The sequence below is a fragment of the Salmo salar genome, unplaced genomic scaffold (assembly GCF_965601325.2).
Source record: "Salmo salar unplaced genomic scaffold, fSalSal1 ptg000417l, whole genome shotgun sequence".
NCBI classification, from domain to species: domain Eukaryota; kingdom Metazoa; phylum Chordata; class Actinopteri; order Salmoniformes; family Salmonidae; genus Salmo; species Salmo salar.
In genome coordinates this window covers 440001-452221 of record NW_027675382.1, presented here as the reverse complement: position 1 = coordinate 452221, position 12221 = coordinate 440001, and the positions used below count along the sequence as shown (strand labels likewise).

The 12221-nt window shown below is 40.9% G+C and overlaps 1 protein-coding gene across 1 annotated transcript in view; it reads right to left on the bottom strand.

The window, feature by feature from the left end:
- The window catches only part of LOC123733417 (uncharacterized), a 522315-nt gene that overhangs the window by 433614 nt on the left and 76480 nt on the right, over positions 1–12221 (bottom strand). The window lies entirely within an intron of this gene.

The window sequence follows — 12221 nt, the reverse complement described above, 5'->3', positions numbered from 1 at the left end:
CCCACCTTTCACCCTTTTTCATGTTCAGGAAGTGAAGCGGGTGGTCATGCTGGCAGGAAACCCCAACACGCCTGTCTCCTACAATTTCCTTGTTTTGGGTTTGGACCTGATGGCATTGCCTGCTTGAAATCCATGGCAACCCTAAAATATCTATAATAATATAAAGCACAATACAAGTATTATGTACTGAAATGCTTCCTTGCAGGTTAACCTCTTGACAATGCAACAACAATAGAACAAGTCAGTAGCTAAGTTAATAAAAAGAGTACTACAATAGTAATAAACCCTTCATTCATCAGTATCCTGAACATAGCTGGGTGTTTCTGGGATAGAGGGTTGATATTAAAGTCAGTACTGCAATAGTAATAAACCCTTCATTCATCAGTATCCTGAACATAGCTGGGTGTTTCTGGGATAGAGGGTTGATATTAAAGTCAGTACTACAATAGTAATAAACCCTTCATTCATCAGTATCCTGAACATAGCTGGGTGTTTCTGGGATAGAGGGTTGATATTAAAGTCAGTACTACAATAGTAATAAACCCTTCATTCATCAGTATCCTGAACACAGCTGGGTGTTTCTGGGATAGAGGGTTGATATTAAAGTCAGTACTACAATAGTAATAAACCCTTCATTCATCAGTATCCTGAACATAGCTCGGTGTTTCTGGGATAGAGGGTTGATATTAAAGTCAGTACTACAATAGTAATAAACCCTTCATTCATCAGTACCCTGAACATAGCTGGGTGTTTCTGGGATAGAGGGTTGATATTAAAGTCAGTACTACAATAGTAATAAACCCTTCATTCATCACTATCCTGAACATAGCTGGGTGTTTCTGGGATAGAGGGTTGATATTAAAGTCAGTACTACAATAGTAATAAACCCTTCATTCATCAGTATCCTGAACATAGCTGGGTGTTTCTGGGGTAGAGGGTTGATATAAAAGTCTATATATTCAGCAATAAAAGTCTATATATTCAGCAATACAGTAAGATTCTGAGACACAATCACTTCCTATTGGTCAGCTGCAGGGAACCGCCCACGTCTCTGAGACACAATCACTTCCTATTGGTCAGCCGCAGGGAACCGCCCACGTCTCTGAGACACAATCACTTCCTATTGGTCAGCCGCAGGGAACCGCCGACGTCTCTGAGACACAATCATTTACTATTGGTCAGCCGCTGGGAACCGCCCACGTCTCAGGAGATATGTATTTTAGGCAGTAAGTAAAACTGCCTAGGCCTTGGAGAATCTGTCCCAAAAAGACAGACCATCTGTTTATCTGTAATGTACTTATCCTCATACAGTTTATCTCCTGGATTCATCTTTGTGTTTTCCGGTTGTGTTGAGTGGGACAATGGAACATAGTGTTTAACATGATCCTATTGTGTATTGGCTTCAAGAAGATATTCACTTCATCCATTACAACAATCTGAGCCCCCTTATCTGCTGGTTTAATCACTATATTTCTAGAGCTTGATTTTTAACCATTTGTAAGGTTAAGCTGATAAAAAAGGTGAGGTTCTGAATAGTGAAAAGGAAGCCACATCCCTACGTATCAGAGTCTGTATAGTTTCTGACTCCAACTGAGGTTCCCAATGTGAGGGGTTTGGAAATAGTATCTGAGGAAAATCTGTTTCATATTCACAATGATCTGATAACTTCAATCTTCTATGATAGACGTGTAGATCCCCTCCGGAGCTCCTCCCAGTCCACCTGTTTAGGAGTTGGTATGAAAGTCAGTCCACCTGTTTAGGAGTTGGTATGAAAGTCAGTCCACCTGTTTAGGAGTCGGTATGAAAGTCAGTCCACCTGTTTAGGAGTCGGTATGGAAGTCAGTCCACCTGTTTAGGAGTTGGTATGAAAGTCAGTCCACCTGTTTAGGAGTCGGTATGGAAGTCAGTCCACCTGTTTAGGAGTTGGTATGAATGTCAGTCCACCTGTTTAGGAGTTGGTATGAAAGTCAGTCCACCTGTTTAGGAGTTGGTATGAAAGTCAGTCCACCTGTTTAGGAGTTGGTATGAAAGTCAGTCCACCTGTTTAGGAGTTGGTATGAAAGTCAGTCCACCTGTTTAGGAGTTGGTATGAAAGTCAGTCCACCTGTTTAGGAGTTGGTATGAAAGTCAGTCCACCTGTTTAGGAGTTGGTATGAAAGTCAGTCCATCTGTTTAGGAGTTGGTATGAAAGTCAGTCCACCTGTTTAGGAGTTGGTATGAAAGTCAGTCCTCTTTCTAGAACCTCACTCTCGGCTTGGTTGAGCCCAATGGGACATTGCTGGTCAAGACCTCAAATGGGTTGTGAAGTAGTATGGACATATTGATGGAACAAGGTCACTAAACTGGTGGATAGACAGGGTAGATCCAAGAGCCTCTGCTGCCATCTAGAGGGGGTTTCTCTGTACTGCTTGACACATGGAGACTCAGTGGAGGCCCAGTGCAAGTGCTCAAAGTAGACTAGTGATTAGAGTGGTGGGTCAGTAACTGGTATGGTCTGATAGACTAGTGGTTAGAGTGGTGGGTCAGTACCTGGTATAGTCAGATAGACTAGTGGTTAGAGTGGTGGGTCAGTAACTGGTATGGTCAGATAGACTAGTGGTTAGAGTGGTGGGTCAGTAACTGGTATGGTCAGATAGACTAGTGGTTAGAGTGGTGGGTCAGTAACTGGTATGGTCAGATAGACTAGTGGTTAGAGTGGTGGGTCAGTAACTGGTATGGTCAGATAGACTAGTGGTTAGAGTGGTGGGTCAGTAACTGGTATGGTCAGATAGACTAGTGGTTAGAGTGGTGGGTCAGTAACTGGTATGGTCAGGTAGACTAGTGGTTAGAGTGGTGGGTCAGTAACTGGTATGGTCAGATTGACTAGTGGTTAGAGTGGTGGGTCAGTAACTGGTATGGTCAGGTAGACTAGTGGTTAGAGTGGTGGGTCAGTAACTGGTATGGTCAGATAGACTAGTGGTTAGAGTGGTGGGTCAGTAACTGGTATGGTCAGATAGACTAGTGGTTAGAGTGGTGGGTCAGTAACTGGTATAGTCAGATAGACTAGTGGTTAGAGTGGTGGGTCAGTAACTGGTATGGTCAGATAGACTAGTGGTTAGAGTGGTGGGTCAGTAACTGGTATGGTCAGATAGACTAGTGGTTAGAGTGGTGGGTCAGTAACTGGTATGGTCAGATAGACTAGTGGTTAGAGTGGTGGGTCAGTAACTGTTATGGTCAGATAGACTAGTGGTTAGAGTGGTGGGTCAGTAACTGGTATGGTCAGATAGACTAGTGGTTAGAGTGGTGGGTCAGTAACTGAAATGTTGCTGGTTTGAATACCTGAGCCGTCAAGGTAAAAATCTGTTGGTGCCCTTAAGCAAGGCACTTACACCTAATTTGCTCCAGGGGCGCCGTATGGTTGACCCTGTAAAACAACACATTTCTCTGCATCTATCTGGTGTCTGTGACAATAAAACATTTTAAAAGCTAGCTAACATAAAGAAAATGACAGCATTGATTTTTTTATATAACAACAGTTAATTTAACAATGCTGGTTATAAATCTTGTTGACATACATCCAAGGACAGCTTGACTTGCATTACACTCTCACTGCAGAAAAAAATTCTCATTAAATCACATGACTTCTAGTTAGAGAAAAGGATTCCGGTAAACACGGCCTGCTACAAGCAGGAAACAATTTATGGACGAACCAGAAATGTAACATATATGTTTGATAGTAACCCTGGATGATGAATGTGTGAACTATCTTGTTATCTTTGTGGGTAACCACAATGGAACATTCTAGTCTTTAAGGACATGATCTGGCAGAACAGGTTTCAGCAAAGTATGGAGTCATTGTTTTCAGGAAGGTGTACCCGTGGCCAGTGGTATAAAGTACTTCAGTAAAAATACTATAAAGTACTACATACGTAGTTTTGTGGGGTATCTGTACTTTACCTTTGAATTTATATTTTTTGATAATTTTACATCCCTACATTCCCAAAGAAAATAATGTACTTTTTAATCTATACAGGAAGGTGTACCCATGGTGGTAGGAGAGACAGGAGGCAGACTAAGGTACAAGGGAAGCCAACTACTGCCCTAGAAAAGACAAGGAGCAGTCTACACAAACAGCCACCTGAACTACTGCCCTAGAAAACACAAGGAGCAGTCTACACACACAGCCACCTGCACTACTGCCCTAGAAAAGACAAGGAGCAGTCTACACAAACAGCCACCTGAACTACTGCCCTAGAAAAGACAAGGAGCAGTCTACACACACAGCCACCTGAACTACTGCCCTAGAAAAGACAAGGAGCAGTCTACACACACAGCCACCTGAACTACTGCCCTAGAAAAGACAAGGAGCAGTCTACACACACAGCCACCTGAACTACTGCCCTAGAAAAGACAAGGAGCAGTCTACACAAACAGCCACCTGAACTACTGCCCTAGAAAAGACAAGGAGCAGTCTACACACACAGCCACCTGAACTACTGCCCTAGAAAAGACAAGGGGCAGTCTACACAAACAGCCACGTGAACTACTGCCCTAGAAAAGACAAGGAGCAGTCTACACACACAGCCACCTGAACTACTGCCCTAGAAAAGACAAGGAGCAGTCTACACACACAGCCACCTGAACTACTGCCCTAGAAAAGACAAGGAGCAGTCTACACACACAGCCACCTGAACTACTCCCCTAGAAAAGACAAGGAGCAGTCTACACACACAGTGAATCTGAGAAAAATGGTTTCAAGTTTGTTTTTTAGTCCATGCATATCAACCATGACCACTGATCTGACCTATGACCCCTAAAACGCAAAAGAAAAGTGTAATATCTAGAAATCTGAATGTGTTTATCCAGATTTCTTGTTGTTTTTCTGTTTGATGGAACTAGTTGAGAGTTCTGTGTTATTTCTTATTTTATGTACCTTTATTTAACCAGGTAGGCCAGTTGAGAACAAGTTCTCATTTACAACTGCGACCTGGCCAAGATAGAGCAAAGCAGTGTGACAGAAAAAACACAGTTACACATGGGATAAATGTCACGTCCTGACCAGTAAAAGGGGTTATTTGTTATTGTAGTTTGGTCAGGGCGTGGCAGGGGGAAGTTTGTTTTGTGTGTTTCGGGGTTTTGATGTATGTTCTATATTTTCTATTTCTATGTTTATTCTAGGTTTCTCTTTCTATGTTGTGTTTTTTCAATGACCTCCAATTAGAGGCAGCTGGTGGTTGTTGTCTCTAATTGGAGGCCATATTTAGTGTGTTCGTTTTCACTTGTGTTTGTGGGTGGTTGTTTCCGGTTTAGTCTGTGCACCTTACTGGACTGTTATCGTCGTTATTTTGTTTGAGTGTGTTTACCTTCAATAAATACGAAGATGAGCAATATACCCGCTGCATATTGGTCCGATGATTTCTCCTCTTCAGACGACAAAGTTTATGACAATAAACCAACGTACAGTCAATAACACAATAGAAAGGTCTATATACAGTGTGTGCAAATGTAGTAAGATTAGGGAGGTAAGGCAATAAATAGGCCAGAGTGGAGAAATAATTACAATTTAGCAATTAAACACTGGAATGATAGATGTGCAGAAGATGAATGTGCAAGTAAAGATACTGGGGTGCAAAGGATAAAGGAAATTACAAAATGGGGATGAGGTAGTTGGTTGGGCAATGTACAGATGGGCTATGTACAGGTGCAATGATCGGTAAGCTGCTCTGACAGCTGATGCTTGAAGTTAATGAGGGAGATATAAGATTCCAGCTTCAGTGATTTTTGCAGTTCGTTCCAGTCATTGGCAGCAGGGAACTGGAAGGAAAGGCAGCCAAATGAGGAATTGGCTTTGGGGGTGACCAGTGAGATATACCTGCTGGAGCGCGTGCTACTGGTGGGTGCTGCTATTGTGACCAGTGAGCTGAGATAAGGCAGGGCTTTACCTAGCAAAGGCTTATAGATGACCTGGAGCCAGTGGGTTTGGCGATGAATATGAAGTGAGGGCCAGCCAACGAGAGCATACAGGTCGCAGTGATGGGTAGTATATCGGGCTTTGGTGACAAAACGGATGGCACTGTGGTAGACTACATCCAATTTGCTGAGTAGAGTGTTGGAGGCTATATTGTAAATGACATCGCCGAAGTCAAGGATCGGTAGGATAGTCAGTTCTACGAGGGTATGTTTCACAGCATGAGTAAAGGATGCTTTGTTGCGAAATAGGACGCCGATTCTAGATTTAACTTTGGATTGGAGATGCTTAATGTGAGTCTGGAAGGAGAGTTTACAGTCTAACCAGACACCCAGGTATTTGTAGTTGTCCACATATTCTAAGTCAGAACCATCCAGAGTAGTGATGCTGGACGGGCGAGCAGGTGCAGGCAGCGATCGGTTGAAGAGCATGCGTTTAGTTTTACTTACATTTAAGAGCAGTTGGAGGCCACGGAAGGAGAGTTGTACGGCATTGAAGCTCGTCTGGAGGGTTGTTAACACAGTGTCCAAAGAAGGGCCAGAAGTATACAGAATGGTGTCGTCTGCGTAGAGGTGGATCAGAGAATCACCAGCAGCAAGAGCAACATCATTGATGTATACAGAGAAAAGAGTCGGCCCGAGAATTGAACCCTGTGGCACCCCCATAGAGATTGCCAGAGGCCCGGACAACAGGCCCTCCGATTTCACACACTGAACTCTATCTGAAAAGTAGTTGGTGAACCAGGCAAGGCAATCATTTGAGAAACCAAGGCTGTTGAGTATGCTGATAAGAATACGGTGATTGACAGAGTCGAAAGCCTTGGCCAGGTCGATGAAGATGGCTGCACAGTATTGTCTTTTATCAATGGCGGTTATGATATCGTTGAGGACCTTGAGCGTTGCTGAGGTGCACCCATGATCAGCTCTGAAACCAGATTGCATAGCGGAGAAGGTACGGTGGAATTCTAGATGGTCGGTGATCTGTTTATTAACTTGGCTTTCGAAGACTTTAGAAAGGCAAGGTCGGATAGATATAGGTCTGTAACAGTTTGGGTCTAGAGTGTCACCCCCTTTGAAGAGGGGGATGACCGCGGCAGCTTTCCAGTCTTTAGCGATCTCAGACGATACGAAAGAGAGGTTGGACAGGCTAGTTATGTAGTTGTGTTTTCATGTTTTGAATGTTGTATTGTAGTAGGCCTAACCCTCACCAATTATTCTGGTGATGGAGAGAGACACCAGACAAGACACAGAGACAGCAACAGACGACACAGAGAAAGTGATGGAGAGAGGCAGAGGAGGGGAGTGTACAGTAGACTGTATTACTTATAGCTGCTATAGGGGTTCTAATTACTGCACTGTTTGTGAGTCGGTGTGTGTGTGTGTGTGTGTGTGTGTGTGTGTGTGTGTGTGTGTGTGTGTGTGTGTGTGTGTGTGTGTGTGTGTGTGTGTGTGTGTGTGCGTGTGTGCGTGTGTGCGTGTGTGCGTGTGTGTGTGTGTGTGTGTGTGTGAGTGAGAGGGTGTTTAAGTACTGTAGGATTCTTTAATCAATGTGGCTCATTGGACAGGTCAGAGTCTCAACACAATTGAAAACTTACCATCAATAAAACACCAAATTATGTAATTTCTTGTGGAAGAATGGTTTCACATCCCTCCAATAGACTTCTAGACAGTTGTAGAATGTTTGCCAAGGCTCATTGTAAGAGCTGTAAAGAGAGAGGGACTCGGAGAGAACAGGTAGAACCTGATATGTAAATGAGCAGAGCAAACGAAAGTAACTTTCTACGACCAAATGATCATTCAGACTCTGTTTCTATTGAGAGATAAAAGGTAAGACGACGATTGTCATGTGTATTAATATAGTTGATGATATTGTTGTGTGTATTCATATAGATGATGATATTGTTTTGTGTATTAATATAGTTGATGATATTGTTGTGTGTATTAATATAGTTGATGATATTGTTATGTGTATTCATATAGTTGATGATATTGTTATGTGTATTAATATAGTTGATGATATTGTTATGTGTATTAATATAGTTGGTGATATTGTTATGTGTATTCATATAGTTGATGGTATTGTTATGTGTATTCATATAGTTGATGGTATTGTTATGTGTATTAATATAGTTGATGATATTTTTGGTGGACAGTGTTAAAATAGTCCTACTCTCCTTAAAATGTTTTTGATATAAATTAGATGCGTGGGGTGAATTCGTTCTGTGCCCATCTGTGTGCCCCAGGGTGATCGCTCCTACACTATCTACAATCTAAAAGGGTTCTTTGGCTGTCCCCATAGGAGAACCCTTTGTAGAAGCCTTTTTTTGGTACTAGGTAGAACACTTTTGGGTTCCGTGAAGAACCCTTTCCACAGAGGGTTCTACATGGAAGCCAGAAGGGTTCTACCTGGAACCCAAAAGCGTTCTCCTATGGGGACGGCCGGAGGACCCGTTTGGAACCCTTTATTCTAAGAGTGTACTGTATCATAGGTCTATAGACTTGTCTTCTCAAAACAGGCTTAAAACACAACAAGCAGCAAACAAACATTTTCTCTTTATAATCTACAGTTAACTCTTTTCACTCAGGAAGGTATGTTGTGTGAAAGAGAGACTAATAAATATTGTTCGAGAGACTAACAACAACTTACACTTCCTCAAAACAGTTTGTGTGTATTCATTAGTGCCCACCGTAGCAAAACGTTTGGCAACAGAAACCGTTTAGTTCACATTGTACAGCGTTTAGAGTAAACGGTTTATGTTTTATTTAACATCTTAAAACTGTTGGCTGTGGAGTAAAATAATGAATACAACCCAGGTTGTCGCCTACGACTCGGCATGTTGATACCTGCCTCTTGCTGAAACCTGAACGTAGCCTGAGGGGTATACTATGATACAGGCTTGATATACTGGTTTTCTAAAGCTAGCCAGCTTCAGTTAGCTTCACATTCCAGCTCAGGCCTCACCCATCAGAATATACACAACAGAACAGAAAAAAATCACAATGAAGTTTCAAGGTGAGAATCCTGCCAGGGATTATTGTAAAGTGTGTAGATAAATTAAATGTAATGTTAGTATAGTGAATGACAGTAAAACACTCCTAACAGTCTACTACTACTGAGACAGGTTGGTGTAATGTTAGTATAGTGAATGACAGTAAAACACTCCTAACAGTCTACTACTACTGAGACAGGTTGGTGTAATGTTAGTATAGTGAATGACAGTAAAACACTCCTAACAGTCTACTACTACTGAGACAGGTTGGTGTAATGTTAGTATAGTGAATGACAGTAAAACACTCCTAACAGTCTACTACTACTGAGACAGGTTGGTGTAATGTTAGTATAGTGAATGACAGTAAAACACTCCTAACAGTCTACTACTACTGAGACAGGTTGGTGTAATGTTAGTATAGTGAATGACAGTAAAACACTCCTAACAGTCTACTACTACTGAGACAGGTTGGTGTAATGTTAGTATAGTGAATGACAGTAAAACACTCCTAACAGTCTACTACTACTGAGACAGGTTGGTGTCAGTTTAATCAGACAAAATGGAGCTGACTGGACGTGGTCAAGTCAAATTCAATATATCAATATTCAGATATTATACTTCTACATTTAACATTTCATATGATAATGTAATTGTATCATAGTTCCTCTATAGTGTAGTGATTCTCTACATTTCATATGATAATGTAATTGTATCATAGTTCCACTATAGTGTAGTGATTCTCTACATTTCATATGATAATGTAATTGTATCATAGTTCCACTTTAATGTAGTGATCCTCTACATTTCATATGATAATGTAATTGTATCATAGTTCCTCTATAATGTAGTGAACCTCTACATTTCATATGATAATGTAATTGTATCATAGTTCCACTATAGTGCAGTGATCCTCGCTATATGAGCCACTTCACAATTCCAACCAAGTGACCCAATTGGTGCCAATTACACGATGCGTAGGTTGTTGACCTTTTACAGGTGCGACCTGGGTTCACTTCCCTGCCCAGCTGTTTGCTACATTGGTGTCAGAAGTGGTATGGTGTCTGTGAGGTCATCAGAATGGACCGGATGTGTTAGGGGTCTGAGTAGTCGAAGCACGGGACTAATTAGCACTGATACTGGGTTAACCCTATTTATACTGATACTGGGTTAACACTATTGATACTGATACTGGGTTAACCCTATTGATACTGATACTGGGTTAACCCTATTGATACTGATACTGGGTTAACCCTATTGATACTGATACTGGGTTAACACTATTAATACTGATACTGGGTTAACACTATTAATACTGATACTGGGGTAACACTATTAATACTGACACTGGGTTAACCCTATTGATACTGATATTGGGTTAACCCTATTGATACTGATACTGGGTTAACACTATTGATACTGATACTGGGTTAACACTATTGATACTGGGTTAACACTATTGATACTGATACTGGGTTAACCCTATTTATACTGATACTGGGTTAACCCTATTTATACTGATACTGGGATAACACTATTGATACTGATACTGGGTTAACCCTATTTATAATGATACTGGGTTAACCCTATTTATACTGATACTGGGTTAACACTATTGATACTGATACTGGGTTAACACTATTGATACTGATACTGGGTTAACCCTATTGATACTGATACTGGGTTAACCCTATTTATACTGATACTGGGTTAACACTATTGATACTGATACTGGGTTCACACTATTAATACTGATACTGGGTTAACACTATTGATACTGATACTGGGTTAACAATATTAATACTGATACTGGGTTAATCTTACTTGGGGCGGCAGGTAGCTGCGCTCCAACTCTCTAGTGGTTAGTTAGAGCGTTGGATTAGTAACCGAAAGGCTGCAAGATCAAATCCCTGAGCTGACAAGGTAAAAATTGGTTGTTTACCCCAGAACAAGGCAGTTAACCCACTTTTCCTAAGCCATCATTGAAAATAAGAATTTGTTCTTAACTGACTTGCCTAGTAAAATACATAAATAAATACTGGGTTAACCCTATTTGTGCGATGCATAGGGTGTTTTCCTTGTTCACCAGCGACCTGGGTTCACTGCCCTGCCCTGCTGTTTGCTACAATATTAATATCATAGACTATCAAGAGACACCACAATATGAGTGAAAGGATTTCAGGATAATATCAGTGAGTGTTGATTTAGAGTTGTCTTCTGGGTTCATCCTTGTAGCTGCCTTTATCAACAGGGTGAAATGTAACAAATGACATCAGAGTTGGGAGATAACCAGGTCCCAGTTTAAATCACCATGACAACCATTTCATTATTTCTCCAGAGCAGCAAGGGAATCTAGAGACTCAACCGTTGTAGAATCACAATCACCTTTATTCACCAAGTACATTTGCACGTAGGATCTTCATTTGAGCCAGTTTACTACAGCAGGAAAATATTCCTGCAGCAACAGAAAATGTGAATTATTATGTGAATTATAATTAATGGACATTTTTGTAGGGGTTACTACATTTTTCGTAAGGAAAACACAAGTCTGAAATTTCTAAGTGGAAATTACAAACTTCAGAAGCCTTTTTAAACCTCAAATACACTACAAATTTTACATTTCCTGCATTGCTGGAAAGTTATTCTGCAGTGGGGGGTGATCAAATTAAGATCCTACATCTGTACACATAATTGTACATGGGGATATGAATGGGGGTCTATAACATCCAATCACAGAGGTTTACATCAGCTGACAGTTGCAATGTTATTGCTAATAATTCAAACTGCCCTTTTCAGATAAAGACATAAACTCTGTACAGATGTAGGATCTTAATTTGATCACCCTGTTGCAGAAAAACTAAACTTGTAGTGTAATTGAGTGTAATTAAACTTTAGAAAAGGTTTCTGAAGATGATAAATTCCACTTTTCCATTTTAAAACTGTTCATTAATTATAATTAATTATAATCCACACAATAATTCAAATGTCCTGTTTCTGCAGGATTATTTTCCTGGTGTAGCAAACTGGCTCAAATTAAGATCCAACATCTGCAGCAATATACCCCTCTCTAATGTATATGGCTCTATTGAGATTCACTTTTGACCATTTGACATCTTGTATTTACTGTTGTTTAGGCTGGTTGAATGAGTTGGCTGTGAAAGCTACTTCATCTGCTAGAAAACAGGCGGCTGCACCAGTGACTGTCAGAAGTTTTGTGATTTCCTCATATGAACGTGAAAGTAAGTGTGTAGTCTACGCAGTTACAAAAATGGCTGATGAAACTGTGGC